We start from the raw sequence: 17,858 nt of genomic DNA, 5'->3' as shown, positions 1-17,858 counted from the left end.
AGATGAGCGATTTCAATTGGCAAGGAATATGAAGCCAGAGGGTTGGCCAGCTGTAATGCAAATCACCGGGGCATTGTGGGGATTCCAGGAGCATTGTGGGTGAGGAAACCGTTGTGCGCGCAAGCATGCATTAATGTGACCTGCTGTAAAATTACTGAGACTCTGGTACTTTCTGCACTTCAGGGACCAGCTGTTGCAGCTGAAGCTGCTGAACCTAGCAATCCTGAGCTGTAAAGCATGTTTTCAATTTATGCTCACAGCCCTTGCTGCTTTAAATTGATGTCCATAGCCCTTGCCAGCAGAGCAGTGCTTTGCTTTTAAGCAGTTCTGCAACTGGTAAAAACTAAATTCAGTGACATCACAACTCACAAGAGAGCATGAACAACAGCTGGAATGTTTAACCTGCATGCCACAGAAATATCCGTGGAACTCTGGGTTTGAAAATGCACAACAGGAGTGATTAGCATCCTGTAAGGAGATTCTGTGCAGAGCTTACATGATATTTGCACATTGCAATGTACCTATTATTTCAATCACTGGTTTGGAGGCCTTCATCCATTACCATAATCTCCAGTATAATAATAGCATTTTTTCCACCATGCTTCTCAATTTCATTTCTCCTAAATAGAGTGACTTACGTTAAAAGACTTTTTAAAGCTCTCCTTCTGGTATGTGAGTTAAGGTAGAATATCATTTTATTTGGGTTAGAACATGTTGCTCGAGAAATGGGGTACCTTTGCTTTTAGTTCAGTTTGTCAGATTATGGAACTGAAGGAACCATTGATCCCTGAGGATAAAAATCAGCAGAAAGGTCTTTAAAAGAACAGCACCATGCATTCAAAGAATGTCTGAGATGGTCCTTCCTTTTGTAGTCTAGGATGCTGAAGGTCAAAAACGAAAGAAAAGTGCTACTTAGAAGTTTGTAACAGGAAGGAGAAAGTAGTGTATGGGGAAGGGACTCAAAGTGGAAGTTTAGAAATGGGTGGCGATGGTGGCGATGTTAATAAGCCATGATAGTAACCGCACTTTGTCCTAATGCAGCCGTCATTAAACGCCAAGCAGAAGAGATGATAGTTCTAGTGCTGATTTTGACTCTTACTTTGCTGTGCCTTTTATTTTATTTTGATTTTTATATACTGCCCTATTCTCATGGGCAGCTTACAAGAGATTAAAACCAGCCATGATTCAGATTTGACTAAAATAAGCATAGTGAATAAAACTAATCCGGGTACTCATCTTGGAAGGCCTGTTGGAAAATAAATGTCTTTAACTGCCTCTGGAAGTTTGCATTCTGGGATATCAGACTGGCTGACCATTCACAGTTTAGGGCAACCACTGAGAAGGTCCTCTGGGTAGTTGACATTAATCCTGCAGAAACAAACTTCAGAAAATTATCCCCCAGAGTCCTTAGCAGATGAGGTGGAATAAATGAGCAAAGGAGCTCCTGAAGGTATTTGGGACCCAGGCCATGAAGGGTTGCGAAGGTCACTGCCAAGACCTTGTGTGTCTCTGGACATGGATTGGCAGCCAATGCACAGAGTTTAATCCCAGTGAAATAGATCTTTCCATGATGTCCCAGGGACCGAACTGGCTGCCATATTTTGTACTGGCTGCAGTTTCCAGAGCAGGCAAAAGGGTGGCCCCGTAAAGAGCACATCATAGAAACCGAGCCTGGAAGTTACCTGTGTTTGGACAGGTAATGGCCACAGGAAATGATCTATTTTCAGGTCATTCTCCTCCGGAAAGGTATGCAGTTGGCAAATCAGTCAAAACTGATGGCATCACTCAGCACAGCTTCTCCCTGACAGCAGGAGGGCTGGCTCAGGCAGCACCTCCCAGTATAGTCAGTGGTAAGGATAATGGGGATTGCAGTCGAACAGAACCGGGAAGGCCACACATTGGCCTGCTTTATAAGAAGAATCCTAAATGGGGAGTTTCTATCTAAACACTGCAATTATGTACAAGTGGCCCTAAAAGCTGCATTAGAAAAACAGAGCGTAATCAATCCCATAGACTGCAAATTAGCTCCATCAAATCTGACCACACCCTTCTGTGTGAGAAATGCTCTTCCTTGATGTGCCCTATCTAAAGAATCCATCAGTGCTTTCATTGCATTTGTTATGATAGCTGGTTAGTGCTCTTAAATGTCTATTTATTTGCTGATAAATGTTATAACTTTGGTCATTCCAGAAACTGAAGGGTATTTGGTTCTCTCCCTAAATGTCAGCCGTTTAAGTGGTTTGACTTTTATTTTCTATTTGCTCTGGTCAGTGTAAATTTCTGTGGGTTTTGCTGGTGTGGGGAAGAGGATTTGGGGATGTGTAGTTCTTGGTTATTAATATTTGACTTTGTTAGTGCTAGTTGTTTACTGTGTGGCTTCTGGAAAAAAAGAAGAAGAAGAGGAAGAAGAAGTGGGGAATATTTGCTTGCTCTTCTTAAAACTTCTGTACGGCTGTGAGTTCCAGGCTGTGTAGCCTGGTCTTCCATTTCTGTGCATGCTTTTGGAAAACAAACTGGATAGGGCTCTCAGTTTTTAGGCAGTAGTTTGTATTTAGCCATTTATTTATTTGTTTGTTTGTTTGTTTGTTTATTTAATACCCCACCTTTCTCCCCTTGTGGAACTCAAGGTGCTACATGCTGTTCTCAAGTGGTCTCCCCTCCAAGCTCAGGCCAGCCCCAGAATTGCTTAGCTTTGACATGGCTGGATACCTCATGTGCCTTCAGACCATACTCTGGGTCTTTTGATGCTTCTTTTTGTGCTTCTTTCATCTGTGCAGCATATTTCTAGTGGAATGGATTGCCAGAATCCTGGACGGATAAATTAGAGTAGGAATAAGAACAGAGAGCAAGGTTGAGTTGACCCCCACAACCATCAAGCTGGTCTCCTAGAACTGCAGATAACTTCTCCACTGCAACCAGGGCAGTCGGGTGGCTGTTGTGCCCTCTGCTAAAAGAAGGGATGGCCCAGTACTTCTTACTTAAACCGAATAACTGAAGATGCACAGCAAGCATGTGGGGCTCTGGATCTCAGCACTGGGGAGAGAGGGTTTAATGCAGTGGTAGATGACCTGGTGCTACAGATGTGCAACCCTGGAATTCTGTTTCATTTAAACCCACATTGTTTCCATTCTAACAAGTGGTGGCACTTCTTCTAATTCTGCAAAAGTTTCATGTATTTTTTTCAGGCACTGTTGTTTCTGTGAATGGCAATTTTTGCCTTTTTTAAAAGAGGGGTGAATCCAGACATTTGCCCAAATTGAGCATGATTTTTCATGAAATATCTTTCCATCAGTGAACTTGGACAGCTGCATGCAATCATGACTCCACCTGCCCACTTCAAAGGCCTGGCAGAGTTCCTCTGATCAGCGCCATTATCTCTACATGCTGCGTTGCCATTGAGCTGAGCTGAGCTATGTTCTAAATGCTATGTAGGGTTGTCCGCCCCCTGCTTCTGAAAATGAGGAAAAGCCCAGTCACTGGAAGAGAGAGCTCTAAGATAAGTAGGCCGGCATTTTAGGTATTTCAGGAGGCCATCTTCTTTGCCTTGGCTCAAATCCTTTGCTTTGGCCCCACCTGCTATTGGATTGCAGACCCCGAAAACTGCTCTGAAATTAAGTTTCACCTGCAAGATGTTCCTCACGCCTGCCTTGTGCAGTTGCAAGCTGGCTTTGCCTCTCCATCCTCATGACACTGTGATCGTGCTATGCCTCCTCATTAGCAGCCCCTCTTCCTACAACGGATTGGCATTCCATGGGGACAAATGCCAGGATCTGCCCCCAGGAAATGGGCTCCAAATGCATCATTTCAGGATGGAAGTAATTGGCCCATCCATAGTACAAGGAAGTAGGCTCTTGGAATTGTTCTAGATCCCAAGAAATGGCAAGCTCTACTTTGGGCAGCATTAACAGAAGCATCACCTCCAAATCACCTGGAGACCTTGTTCCTCTGTACTCAGCACTGGGTGGGCTTCATCTTCAGGACTGTGTTCAGTCCTGGTCAGCACAGTTCAAGAAAGGTGGAGGCAAACTGGAAAAGGTTCAGAGGAGGGCCACAAGGATGACTCAGGGACTAGAACAGAGCCCTGTCAGGAGGGGTGAAAACACTTGGGCCCGTTTAACCTGGAGGACAGACTGAAGGGAGATATGACAGCACGCTTCAACTACCCAAAGGTTTCCAAAGAGAGGTGAGCCAGGATCTCTTCTCCATCATCCCTGAGTGCAAGACACAGGATAATGGGATCAAGCTACTGAAAGCCAGATGCTGGCTAAACATCAGGAAAAGCTTCCAGTCTGTTCAAGCCATTGGACAAGGGGAGCAATCACTTGGGAAGTTGTGAGACAAAGGAAGGATCAGGCTCCATGGCAATGCACACAAAGTTGGCCCATCATTTGCACCATGCAAATGGTTTAGACCAAGGTGGCGAGCAAGGCCTTACTCAGTCTGGGCCAGCTGCTGTATGCTAGCAGCCTTTGGGCCATATCTGAGGGCAACGGCCCTCTTCAGGCTTCTTTCATGGCACCCATCAAGTTATGCTTGAGTTGGCTTCTTCCCACTCCTAAACTAAAAAGTCCCACTAGTTTTATTTGTGCACGTCACCGGTGGGGATGTGCAAATTCTCAAAACTCCCAAGTGCCTCAAGGGTCTCCAGCTTTCACCTTAAATGTCTATATCATGTCTGCATCTGATAGTGAACATTATTTTGTATGCATGAGAAGAAAAAGAGAGAGATCACATCTTCATGACCATTTCTTACAAATATACTCATCGGATCTGCTTTTTAAAAAATGTACAGACTTTTCACCCATTGATTAGAGTGTGTTTGTGTGCATTTTTCATGATGTTTCTCAAAACTGTGCATTTTCAAACACTTTCTTTGGTGCTGCTTAATGAACAGCATGGCATGCTTGGAAGAATATAAACTTTGACCATAGCTTGTGCTAGGGTCCAACATTCAGTTCCCAGAGGTACAAACTGAAATGAAGTTCTTATGCATCTCAGTCATCATTTCTTTTGATCTGGAAGTGCCCAGATGGCTGGGGTGTGTGGGAACCCAGACTATCCCCCCTGGGTAAGGATACCAGCCTATTGAAAGACTCCCAGTGGATGTGATGCTATTGATTATATCCTAAATTTGGGACTATTGCAAAGCTGGGAAGACTAAGAGGTAAGACTGCTTTGTAGTATTTTTGAAAGGTTAGAGGTATTCTACATAGTCTTGTTTGAGTGCCCTACTCCCAGTGTGCAAAGTTACTCATAGCGTGTCTGTGAAAAAAAGCCTATAGAGAGCTCCAAATCTTTCAGACCATAGGTATTCATGACTGCCCCCACACTAGTCTGAAAATAATTCCATGAGTTTCAATTGCAAATCTATGCAGTGAAAATCCAAGAAACTTAATGACTATACTATTTCATTTGGCTGCTCCATGCAGTCTGAGCACCAATCTGCATTTTTAAGAATCCAATTCTGCAGGCCAGTGGGCCCTTGTGCCGGCATAGGGAAGGTGCCCGTGCAGCGCCAGCACTGAATCCGACCCTCCAAAGTGAAAATGACTAATGTTAAGATAAAAGCAATGGGCTAGCCTTGTGGTCCTTAATCAAAGCACCTTGACTTCAACAGGAGCTGTGCCAGGGTATGGAGTGAATAATGACTCCAGGATTTGGTCTGATGAGAATATTAATATAGTGACTCAATATCCAGGGCTTGGTTCTCACAGCCGGTGGCGTGTGAAATTTACTTCTAAAGGAAATTGCCTTGGTTTAAGAAGATGTACTAAAAGGTACCAAGTCATGGGGCTGGAGGGAATGGCCATTGCAAGTAATGTGAAAAGTTAATAAATATGTATAAATATAATACATAAATAAATACAGCTCATATGTCCAACATGGGCTCCTACATGGCCACTGTATGAAAAAAAATGCAGCATTTGATGGGCTTTGGTCTTCTTTCTCCCTTTCTAGAGGAAAAAATGACTGCATGAGCATCAAAGAATAAAAATCATAGAGTCATAGAAGGTCATCAGGTCCAACCCCCTGCTGTCGCAAGACACCAGTTTGCACCATCCCACTCTGCCCAGTTTCTTTTCAAATGTCTCTAGAGTGGCAGAGCCCACTGCCTCTCCAGGCAGCTGGTTCCACTGTCGTTTTGCTCTGACAGTGAGGAAAGTTTTCCTGATATCTAGCCTGAATCTGGGTTGTTGCATCTTGCCCTCATTATTCTGTGGTCTCTAGGCCACTCCTTTCATGGCCTGTTTAATACTCCAGCCCTGATCCAAATGTCTTCCATCTTCATCCTCATGAGGAAAGAAATCCAGTATAGATAGCCAAGCATAGATATTTTCAACCATTTTGGTAGCTTTCTAGGTGCAACCTCTGTGGATCTTGGTGTAGTCCGTGGACCATGGTTTGAGTTAAGAACCTACTCCGTACTTAACAGACCATTTCTACAGTTAAATATACAGGGTTTATTCAAGCCAGGGTGCCAGGTGAACGTTTGGATCTGCCTTACAAGGTTTAATGTAGGTCTCAAGGTAAGTTTATCTTTCCTGGTTTCTCTGCTACTCCCGGCAGTAGGTTCCAGACAGAATTCCTGTGCTGCCACCTGTTTCTGCCTACATTCCTTACCTGGAAATTCCACTGATAATCATTGGGACCTTCAGTGCATATGTTAATTCCTCCATCACTGAATTAATGATTTCTTCTTGTAAACACACTCCCAGGCAAGACGTATTAATTTCTCCTCCCTTTCATGTCATGGTCATGAATGTATGTATGTTAAAAGAGAAAAGTTCATTACCAAATGAGGTGAGAAATTGCGTTTTATAAAACGATTTCTGTTTTAATTTTTGAGAGGATACTGTTTAATAAATACACACATACATACACCAGGCTAGAAATTCTCCTTTGGATTCAACCTTTATATAAAACATAAAATCAGAATTCTGTCAGTTCACCCACTGTAAATACTAAAGGGAAAAAAGAAGTTGGACTACATGAGTACAATACTTGTTTTTGGTCCAGTAAACATAAAGTGAATTTTATTGCTCTGAGATTGCTATATCTGATATTAGTAAATACCATGTATATGACTTCTGGAAGAGTTCATGCATAATTGGAGCTCTGGTCTTTGTCACTTCTGCATCAAGTCCCACAGCTGCATTTATCTGTGGCTTAAAAATGAAAAAAATAGATGAAATTCCACATGAAAATTCACATACAAATTTATGTTTTGAATTATTTTCCTTCTAAATAAACACTTCTACATATCCAATGCCATCCTATGAATATGTTGTTTCAGCTGAGAACTTCATTGCAAACTTCAGGGAGTTACAAACCCTAAACAACATCTGCACTGGCACATTTATTGGTCTGGGAGGTACAGATCAAGCCAGTTCATATCGATTTTCACAAAAAAATAATTCCTCAAATGTCACTAGGCTTGAGGTTAGGACCACTCAGTTCTCAACAGAGCTATTTAGCTACTCTACCACAAGAGTTCAATGAAAGCAAGGAAGAATTGGCTTTGAGCAAGGAAAAGTACTCTTTTCTCATTCAAATGTTGTGCTGAGACCGAAATTCCAGTTCTACAACTTTCCTACTTCTGCATGGGCTTCTATGGACCAGGAACATAACAAATTGGGTTAGCATAGAGATACAAGACAAATGTGTTTTAGATGATGACATTCTAATGAGAGCTACTCTCTAAGTAGTTTCACAGTACCGTCATGCAGTTGCAGGTTCCAGCCACTAGGTGTCAGCAAAAAAATGTGCGTGTTGCAGGAAGGGATGGATTGAAATGGCTGAAACCAGCCAGGTATGGTCATTTCTCATTATTATGATGCAACTTTGCTGCATTTATCCTTCACAAAACTGCTCAGAAAAGTGCTGAACAGAATATTTGTGTTCTCAGCGGCGATTTAAATGAAAGTCCAGGTAAAACATCTAGCTCAGAAAGCAGAAAGGAAATTCCGTAAGCATGTTTTACAATGTGTATTTCAGCTGCATGACACAGAAACGTATGAGTCTCCTCTCTGGTAGCAGTTCAGTGTAGAACAATGCTCCAGGGGGAGGCACGGGAAAAGAGAAGATACACCCCCTGTGGAAGATGGAGAGGTATTTGTTTGATTTTCAAATATTCTTATGTCACATTTGGCAACTCACCGAATCGAATGAAGTACAACAAAACCCACCAAAGATTTCTAAAAATGATAAGAGCACAAAAAACCTCCAGTCCAAGACCAATCAACACATTACAAAGCACTCGTCATTCAAAGCTCATCCTTGCATGCAAAGGATCTCAATTTCAAACCTTGGACATTTCTAGTGGCGGACAAAAGGGAGGTAACAATTAACAGACAATGGGGATCTACTATCAATCAAAGCAGATCAACGACAGACGAGCTCATACTTGCCCAAGATTAATTGGGCTGCCTGGTTTTTGCAAGTGTTTGATTCGAACATTTCTCTACTTTGTTTCTTCCCTCCCTCCTTGCCTCTGCTGTTCCATGCAGGGCTATGCATGCAAAGGCTTCTCAAAATCCTCCACCCTGTTCGTGGGCAGACACGGTGTATGCGTGTGGGATATTTGGACTCCAGTCCTCCATCAGCTTCACTGGCTTCCCATTGAAGTCCGGGTCCAATTCAAGGTGTTGGTGATGACCTATAAAGCCCTAAACGGCTTGGGACCTGGTTACCTGAAGGAGCGCTTACATCCATATATGCCCGGCCGCCCCTTGAGATCTGCGGGAGAGGCCCTTCTCCGGGAACCCTCCGTGAAGGAAATTAGGAGGGTGAGTACTTGGAGGAGGGCTTTCTCCACGGTGGCGCCCAATCTATGGAATGCGCTCCCCAGAGAGGTCCGCCTGGCACCGTCGTTGTTTGTTTTTCGGCACCAGGCAAAGACCTTTTTATTCAAACGTCATTTTAATTGCTAATATTATTTGCTTATTTTATTCTTTGGCCAGGGCAACTTATTTTATATTGTTAATTCGTTTTCTATTTTTAGTGTTTTATATTTTAATTGATGTTTTGTGAGCTTCGGCGAGTGGGGCGGCATAGAAATTTTCTAAATAAATAAATAAATTTATCCACGGCAAAGAGAATTGTGCCAACAGATTTTCGGAAGTGGGGCTCACCTTGAGCGTTGACCGTAGCAGCATAGTTCCCCTGGTTTCCCCCTGTGGTGTTGCTTTGCTGGCAGCAGCTTGGTCACCCTTGTTTGTCCTCCGCTGCAACCCAGACTTAGCACTGGCCAGCGGCATCGTGAGTTAGAAGGGCAGCCGCTAAGCCCACACAAGGTGGACACTGCTGGGAGAGAATTGAGTGACCTTTTTTCAAGGGGTGGGGGAAAAGAAACAGACAATCTCTGAAATATTCACAGGAGAATATGGCCCAAGAGATTTCAGAATAGTTCGATCTTCACTGTTCCCAGTACCATTCCTGTTTTCATTCCAAGAGGAAAAAAAAATAATAAATCTGTTTTGAGGTACTTGGAATCGCTGGATCTGTGTGCTGAAAACTGGGAAAAGATTCAGTGAAGCATGTGCAGACTGCATGCTAACCTCGCCCACCCAGCCCTGTGTAGGACTTCCTGTTCCAACTGAGTCTTGCTTACGCTGCCTCTTCCACAGCCTTGGCATGTGACTGCATCCTTGGTAGGAATGGGTGAGAATTTAGATTCAATTCCTTTCAGTGAGAACTGAAAGAGACTGGCCACTTATACATAACCTGAAATAGAGGAAAGGTCTCATTGGAAAAGGAGACAGAGGAGGACGGAGATTGCATGTGCTAATTTATATGTACACATAAATTTAGAAGGAATTCTTAGAATTTAAATTGTACCAGAGTGCATCGCACCATCTCATGACCAGGTGACCTGGGAGCCTTTTCCACGTGCTGCTATCTTTCAGGTAGCCTCATTCCAAGCCCTCTTCCCTGATCTGCCTTTCGACCGACCGGGAACACCTTGGACTTGGGTGGATCAAGCTCCAGCAGAGAGCTCTGCCAAGCTCCAGGCATCAGTGTGACGAAGCACAAGGTGGGCAGTGAAGCATGGAGGCAACCAAGTTGCGAAAGCTGCTGGAAAGGAATGTGACCATGAGTCCCCGTTGCCATCGGCTCTTCTCTTGCGACATCCATTATGAGCCTGAAAGTGTATAACACCCCACTATCCCTTCCACATAATGAATAGGAAAGCTATCGGCCAAATTATACTTTCCCGCTCTTCCTTCTCCCGTCCCTGGTTGTTCAATTACCTCCTCTTCCCCTGCCCTTTATGGTGCAGGAGGTCATTTTAATTCAAGTCAGAATTACTTCTCTAAAAATGTTGGTAATTTTGACAAAAGCATCGCACTTTACTGCTGAGCACCCGGTAAGCAACACTGCTGAGGTTACCAGAGAGCAGGAGCTGCAACTTTGTTGTGTTATTTGCATACAAATTGTCAGCCCAGAAGCAAACATATTGTTAACATTATGGATTACATAAATCTAGTCCTTTAGAAAAAAATCCGCACTTTTGGTTGGCTTTTTTTAATGTCGGCAGGCTAGGGAGAAAGTTAGACTGCTCTGCAATTAAAATTCCAATATTAAATATAATGAAAACAACTCTTTCTTCCCATAATTTGGAGTTCTGAGGCGTGGAGCCATTCTCAGCAAAACAACTCATTAAATACTGAAACTGTTCTTGGACTTTACCACTTCAGACTGGATATGGAGAATTATGCTTCATGTTCTCTTCCCACACACGCACAATTAAAGGGGGAAATCTACATGTAGAAGACTCTTATGAGACAGGATGGATTAGAACTTTCTTCAAGGTGAGCATGTTTGTGTGTGCATGTGTGCATTTTAATACAGAGGAGTGTTTGTGTACAAGTTCCTGCTTCAGTATAGAAAGATCTAGTCCAAGAACAGTTATGTTGCTGGATGAACTAGGCTCACCTGTTGGTTCCATTCTTCACTTTTGTTGCCTGGATTGCCCATTTGGAAATCTGTTCTGCTTCCAGTTTCAGATGAGAATTAAATGTTCCTGATTCTTTTTCTACATGGTAAATATCTCAGGAACAAATGATCCAGGGTTGGTTCTCCAGTCCAGGTCAGGATAGTGCTATTGTTGAACAGTGGGTAAGTTATTGAAGGAGCATCCAATAGATCGGAACAGGGCAAAGTTTTCTTATGGAAACTGGGCTGGGAACACTGGAGTGGAGGAAGAGAGTTTTTACAAATGCTCCATCACGGCTAAATCAAAATTGGGGTGCCCCACTGTTGCTTTTAATGATTTCCAAAAGAAATTAAGAACCTCTGTCCATGTATCTACTGTGGCCCTACTTTGGGGGGCAATTTAGAGACTGAGCTGAGTCAAGGGTTATGCTTGAGCAGACAGATGGGCTAGAACCCTGCTAAAGGACTTCCTTCAGCTTTCCTGTCTTGGTTCTGGATATCTGGAGTCCTGTTTTGAAGGCCTTGCTCTGATGAGGAATGAGCTGAGGCAAGTATGGCGGCCACGTTGGCTTCCAGCAGAGAGAGGGCAGTGAGGCACTCAGCTTGTTCTCTACTCCGCTTCCAGTCCAGAAAGAAGAACGTGATTTTTTTCCTCCTTGGAAAGCCTCACTGTCTGATTTGTATATGCACCTGTTCTGTCACACACATTTTTTGTGCCTTAGTTGCTTTGCTTGGCCATAGATGCTTTCTCACAAGGAGACTTCTGCTCATGACGAAGCCTCCATCGGACTCAGTGGGACATGGTGGCTGCCACGACACATCTGGCTGCACTCCGCACTCCCCCTCCAGCTTCTTCTGCCATCCCAGCATGAGCCCATATCAGAAGGCTTTGCTAGAGCATGGAAAGATCCGAAGGTTCACATGCAGTGGCCTGTAAATGAACGTACTGCTGGAATCTGAAGGATTCTGAAGAATGATCACTGAGAACCTGAAGGCTGGTGTATTCCAGGGACCCATAATCTTTGAAGGACATCCTCTAAGTTCTTCAACCATCCAGAGGGCATGAGAGTGAGTTGGGTTGAAGGACTTCTTGAATGGTGCTACCTCATTTGTAGAATGGCTTTCCCCAGAGAGACCCACAGCTGATGATAGTTTGTTGCTAAAAGAAGACCCTTTAATTTTCCAGGTTCTCTGATCATTATTGAATTGCTTGAATACTCCTTAAAACCAACCAAACAAAAAGCCTGTCTCCATATTGACTTTTAGCCTAACTTTTAAGCTGCCAGGGATAATGCATACTGAAATTTTGTCATAATAGCTCGCACACTTGCATTCTATGGTCATTTTTTGTGTCCACAGCCCATGGCTAATACAATAAAGAAATCCACTTCAGTGCAGAAACTGGGGCCAGTGAACAAATCAGAGATGCTGTTTGCCGCATGTGCCTGCCTGCTGAACAAAATGGATGCACATGTAATAAGCACATGGACAAGCATGGAATAGCTCCCTGCTCCTTTGCAGTCTGAAGTGGTCTCATCAAGGACTAACTGCACCTATATCTCACTTTCGCTGCATATCTAAGTGCCATTTGATGGCTGGGACGATTCAGCCCCGCACTCTTCTGTTGTCACAAGACACAGGTATTTCATATGAACATAGGAACATGCGACTATCCCCTGACTGCAACCCTGACTGCAAGTCCCTGAAAAGTCTAAGACTTCCCAAAACTCAGATTTGTACTCAAAAAGAGGAAGCGGAAGAGGGAAAAAAGGGGAGAAATGTGCATTTCTAGTATGTCTTCTTAAAATGAACTCCTACAAAATTCATACTTTCCCTGCAGTTGACATGGAGAAGGTGGGCAAAGGAACATGGGAATGAGGTTGGATGGGCTTCAGAGTGGTTTTCAGAGAATGTGAGTGATTGCAAATATCACTGGCTTCCCAGCCACACTCCACTGCAGTGGTGTATCCACTTACCTGGGAAGAGGTTCAACTGAACTTCATGGCACAGAATTCAGAGTAGACATATACAGGATTGCACTGCAGACTGAGTATTCCAACCATACAGGGCCACACTTCAAGACTCCTGTTGTTGCTAATGGGGGAGCAGTAGTAGTTATAGGACATTGTGTGTATACCCCACCTCTCTTTCTCTCCCAAGAACCCAAGCGGCTTACAAGTTTCTCCAGCTTCCCCTTTGATCCACACAATATCGCTTTGAGGTAGATAAGACTGAAAGTGAGTGACTGGCCCTACATCACCCAGTGAGCTTCATGGCTGAGAGTGGACCAGATCTGGATCTCCCAAGTCCAGCCCTCACACCACCACTTCATACTGGCTCTCATGTACTACAGAAATGCTACAGAGAGGAGGGTGCAAGGTGCTTTCTGTCCTTCAACTGAACTCATCTTGGTTTAGCATGGTAGGCCTCTATCCTTGGTCTAACTTAGGTCCCCCCGCAACACACACACAATATGTTGGAGTGTAAGTCCCCTCCTTGCAGGCCATGGTAGGGGCTGAAGGAAGGAGGAGTCAGGCTTCAACTGGAACACCACTGGTTCCCCACCTTTGGTCTAAGTTTGAAGTGGGCAGTCAAGTTTTAGTTGAAGGTTGCATTCCCTACCAGGTAATTTGCCAGGGGCTGAATATTGGCAGTCCATGGGACAAGCTACAGAAGACAACTGCAAAAAGTAGATGAGCCACCTATTTTCTCCTTTTGTCATCTCTCTCGCTCCCTCCCTCTCTTTGTCCCCATGTTCCAGCTTCCAAGGAGAGGACAGATCACTCTTGCCAGAGGTTCTGAGGGTTTTTTGCAATTAGACTGGGAACCACATGAAGTTAGGGCAAAGGTTGTACTTCTGATGGAAGGGACAAGATATTGCTATCTTCTGAAACGAAGTCTGATCAGCATCTGTCGGATTAGATCCAGATCTAATTTGGTTTGATAAAGATCTTCAGGGAGGACTGGTTGAAGTCTTTGGTATACCTCCTTGAGTTTCCTGAAGGGACAAAAGTAGGGTCATGAATATACTATGGACACTCCACACCCTGCATTTCATCTAGAAGACCACTGTTGGCCTTCCAGATGAAACCCCATGGAGAGGGAGGGAAGGCTGTTGGGATACCATTTGGATGTGGCTAAGGGAGCAAAGATCAGGTTGGAATCTGGATTTCACTTGCTGGACTTCTTTCGCACACCTGGCCAGGGCCATGAAGTGAGCTGAGCTGAGACTGAGTCCATGAATGCTCAATTTGCAACTCCATCGTGCAAAGCACGCAAAGTGCATAACTCTCTGCACAAAGCACATAACATATCAAGGTCTGCACGTCACGTGTGTGGAAGGAGAACTCTGCCTGTGCAGCAAGTATGTGGGCAGCCAGTGCAGAAGCCGGCTTGGTGGACTCCCTTGGACTCGCTTCCTGCCAGATACCTCAGCACAAGGGCCTGGAGTTCAGGAGCTGAGCCAAGGAAGTCCCCATCCCCACCCTGGATCCCTCACATGTCACTCAATATATCAGAAGCCATCAGGCCACCTTCTCCTCCAGTGCATCCCTTTTCCCATTCTTAGAGCCAGTTTGCGGCCTCAGCCCACGCGGTTCTTTTCTACTCCAGCTTAGACCCAGACTCTGAATAGTCCTGTGCTGCCCAGAACAACATCAGAAGGCCACACAATTGCACCCAAAATTAAATAAAAAGTGATGTCAAGTGCACTTTTTAAAAAAGTGCATATACTCACAATTTCATCTATTGCAACCTTCCCTGAGTTTTCAGAGGAGAGTGGGACATATCATTTTGTTTGCTTGCTTGTTTACTATATTTCTATCCCACCTTTCTTCTTAGAAAGAACTCAAAGTAGCTTACATCATTCTTCTCTTGCTCCTCACCATGTTAGCCTCACAACAACAACCCTGTGAGCAAGGCTGTGACTGGCCCAAAGTCACCCAGGGGGCTCCATGGCTGAGCAGGGACTCCAACCTAGATCACCTGAGTCCTGGTCCTGCATTCTTAACCACTCCACCACCCTGGTTCTAGACCCCAAATAATGAATATTCCTTTCTACAACCGAGGGGAAACTGTTTCTTTCCTTGGAGGAAAGACTCACTGTGAATCACTGAAATTTGTGAATTAGAGACCAAATAAACAGGCACAATTAAAAATCAAGGCTTCCAGCAGCACAAAAATAAACTTTGTTCATTTATTTGACAAATGCAGTTTAGCTTTAATTATTTATGCTAATACCAGGCACTATCTCATAGCAGCAAATGTTCAATGGTATATTTTGCAAAAGTAATTAAGCCTTTTTAATGTGCAATCTCATACGAACACAGTATCTCTTCACACATCTCGACCTGGCGAGATGTTCATTCTTGCCCGTGAGTTATGCGATGTACAAACAGGCAAGGTACAATTTCAGCAGGTTGGATGCTGGGGGTGGGGGGGTTGTTTGCTTGTCTGCCTGTTTTTTGAGGTGTGTGTTTGTGTGTTTGTTTGTTTTTGCTGTCTCACTTCCTGACTCAGGCAATATCATCTTGTAGATCAGGTGGGTGGATTTGCATACATGTGTCTGATTATACAAAAGAGAGGGAGAATTCTTGTAAATATCAAACATAACCGGTTTGTGATCATGTTCCCGGAACAGGCGTGCTGAGTGTCCTACATATTGAGCCTGTCAAGGGGGAAGCAAAACACGCCAACGCAGAGGGCCCCCTTCACTCCAGTAGCGGCGCAGGGAAGTCTTTCCCAAGAGCGTTCTGCGATTAGTCGTTCGCCACCTTCAGCCTCGTGGACTTGTCAGGAGAGATTTTATAAGCAACTGGTTCATGGGAGAAAGGCCTCCTTTGATGAGTTCCTCGACTCCTCGCTTGATCCACTACTTCATCAAGTGAATAGGCTGCCAAAGGACAGACTGCGTGACACACAAGCATGTCAGAAGGAACGAAACGCAAAGGGACAACATGGTTTCGTTAAAACGGGAGGACTTGACAGCAGGAACGCTCACTTGTCCTTTTAATGCTTTCTTTAGCGTTTGAGTTGCAGCATTCCCCAGACAAAGCAAGAGGCCTTAGCGAGGGACAGGGCTATTTTTAGTCCGTGTCACTTTCAGACATATTCATTGGTAAGGCCATTGTTTCACATGGCGACATTAATTGGAGTTTTATTTTTATTGCTTTTAAAAGTCCACATTAAAAGTCATATTTAAATCTGCCATTTTGATCCGCTTTGTGAGAAAATGAGCCTTTCTAAACAGATTTTGTTACCAAGTTCCCAATTCTAAACAAGGCTGTCTCATAATATTTTGGCGTCAAAGGCAGTTGAGACAGGAGGACTCCTTGGGGAGTCACACCAGCTGATTTTTCTGCTGTGATATTTGCCACAGGCATTTCCTAGAGAGTCTGTAGGCCTGTGCCTAGCTTTGGGGATTTGTCAAAATTAGGCACGGGTAGCGAGTGCTCCTGGTGTGGTTTTTGTTTGGTGAACATCTCCAGAACATCCAAGTGGACAATGCATACCTCCGAGAACCCCTCAGAGCTCCAAGTTCTTTCTCATTTGCAGTACTATTGAGCCAATTACGTGTAGCAATTAATTTGGTTTCTTTTTACTAGGGGTGGACTTGGCATTTGTCCTTCTTGAAGCTCACTCTGTGGCTTTCAGCCCAGCATCCAAGCTTATCTAGATCCTCCTGATATTCTTTCTGTCTTCCAGGGTGTACTGTATTCTGCCCAGTTTTGTATTGTCTGCAAATCTGATTATCTTTCCTTGGATTTCCTCATATAGATCATTAACAATGATGCTGAACAGCACTGGGCCCAGGACTGAACCCTGAGACACTCCACATGTTACCTTCAGGTTTGAGAAGGTGCTGATGATGACCACTCTTTGAGTCTGATTTTGCAGCCAATTGTGGGTCCACCTAGCAGAGCTAAGCCCTACTGCTCTGAATGGAAACCTAGAAAATGCGGTGCTCATCGTCCAGCACCATGCGCCGCTCGCACACTTGTAAGATGCCCTTGTCTCGAGTTTTCTTGTGCTGCGATTATTCCTTGCCCTGCAAGCGTCTTTGTATTGCTGGAGCCCTGGTTCTGCCTATGATCTTCTTTCCTCGGCCACATCCAGTTTGGCCATGGGCTATCCGGTCACTCTGGAAAATCGTGCCTTGCTAGGCTAATTTTGCCAGGTTGCTCCCAGCCATTTTGTGAAAGCAAATCTTTCAAATAAGGGATGCAGCATAGGAGTTGTCACAGCTAATCAGACAACTCCGCTAGCAACTTGCCTCCAGCTGTGGTCAAGACATGATGTTGCAGAAGGTGCAAAAGGAAAAAGAGAGCGAGCACGAAGTCTGATGCACCTAAGCCAATTCTAAATAGAAAAATAATCCGATCCAACTGTTACTGCCTAGAGCATGAGATCAGTAGTTCCTTATTACTTTGACTGGCTCGGTTTAAAAGGCTGAGTCCGAGTCAGCATGAGATAATCCACCCCAAAGATGCTGTTGCAGTCTCAAGGAACAGAGGGGAAATAACTAATTGAGGTTTGGAACAATAGTTAAGAGGCTGCAAAATTAGCCATATTTCTAAAATCCTCCTATCTGGTAGGTATCCCAGAACCTTGGGAGTCTACTCCAAAATTCGTTCATTTGATGCAGCTATTGCTGTGTTCAATTGCCTTTCTGTAATTATATGCAGATACAAGCTGTGTTTTCTAAGAAGAAGAATCTATGATTAGCCAAGGAGTTGGTCCCTATGCATCCTAGCTATCAAAGTAAATTAGATAACTGACACCCTGCAAGATCTCATAATTCTTGGAGTTTTGTGCCCCAAACTACCTGCATCCTCACACTTTTGGCTTAACCTTGTCACAATAATCTATCTCAGTTCTCATGAGCAAAATATACTCAACTAAGAAGGATGGACTCCTTGAAGAGA

The sequence above is a fragment of the Varanus komodoensis genome, unplaced genomic scaffold, assembly GCF_004798865.1.
Source record: "Varanus komodoensis strain SLA01 unplaced genomic scaffold, ASM479886v1 scaffold8, whole genome shotgun sequence".
Classification (NCBI taxonomy): Eukaryota; Metazoa; Chordata; class Lepidosauria; order Squamata; family Varanidae; genus Varanus; species Varanus komodoensis.
Note: the sequence above shows the minus strand (reverse complement) of the source record.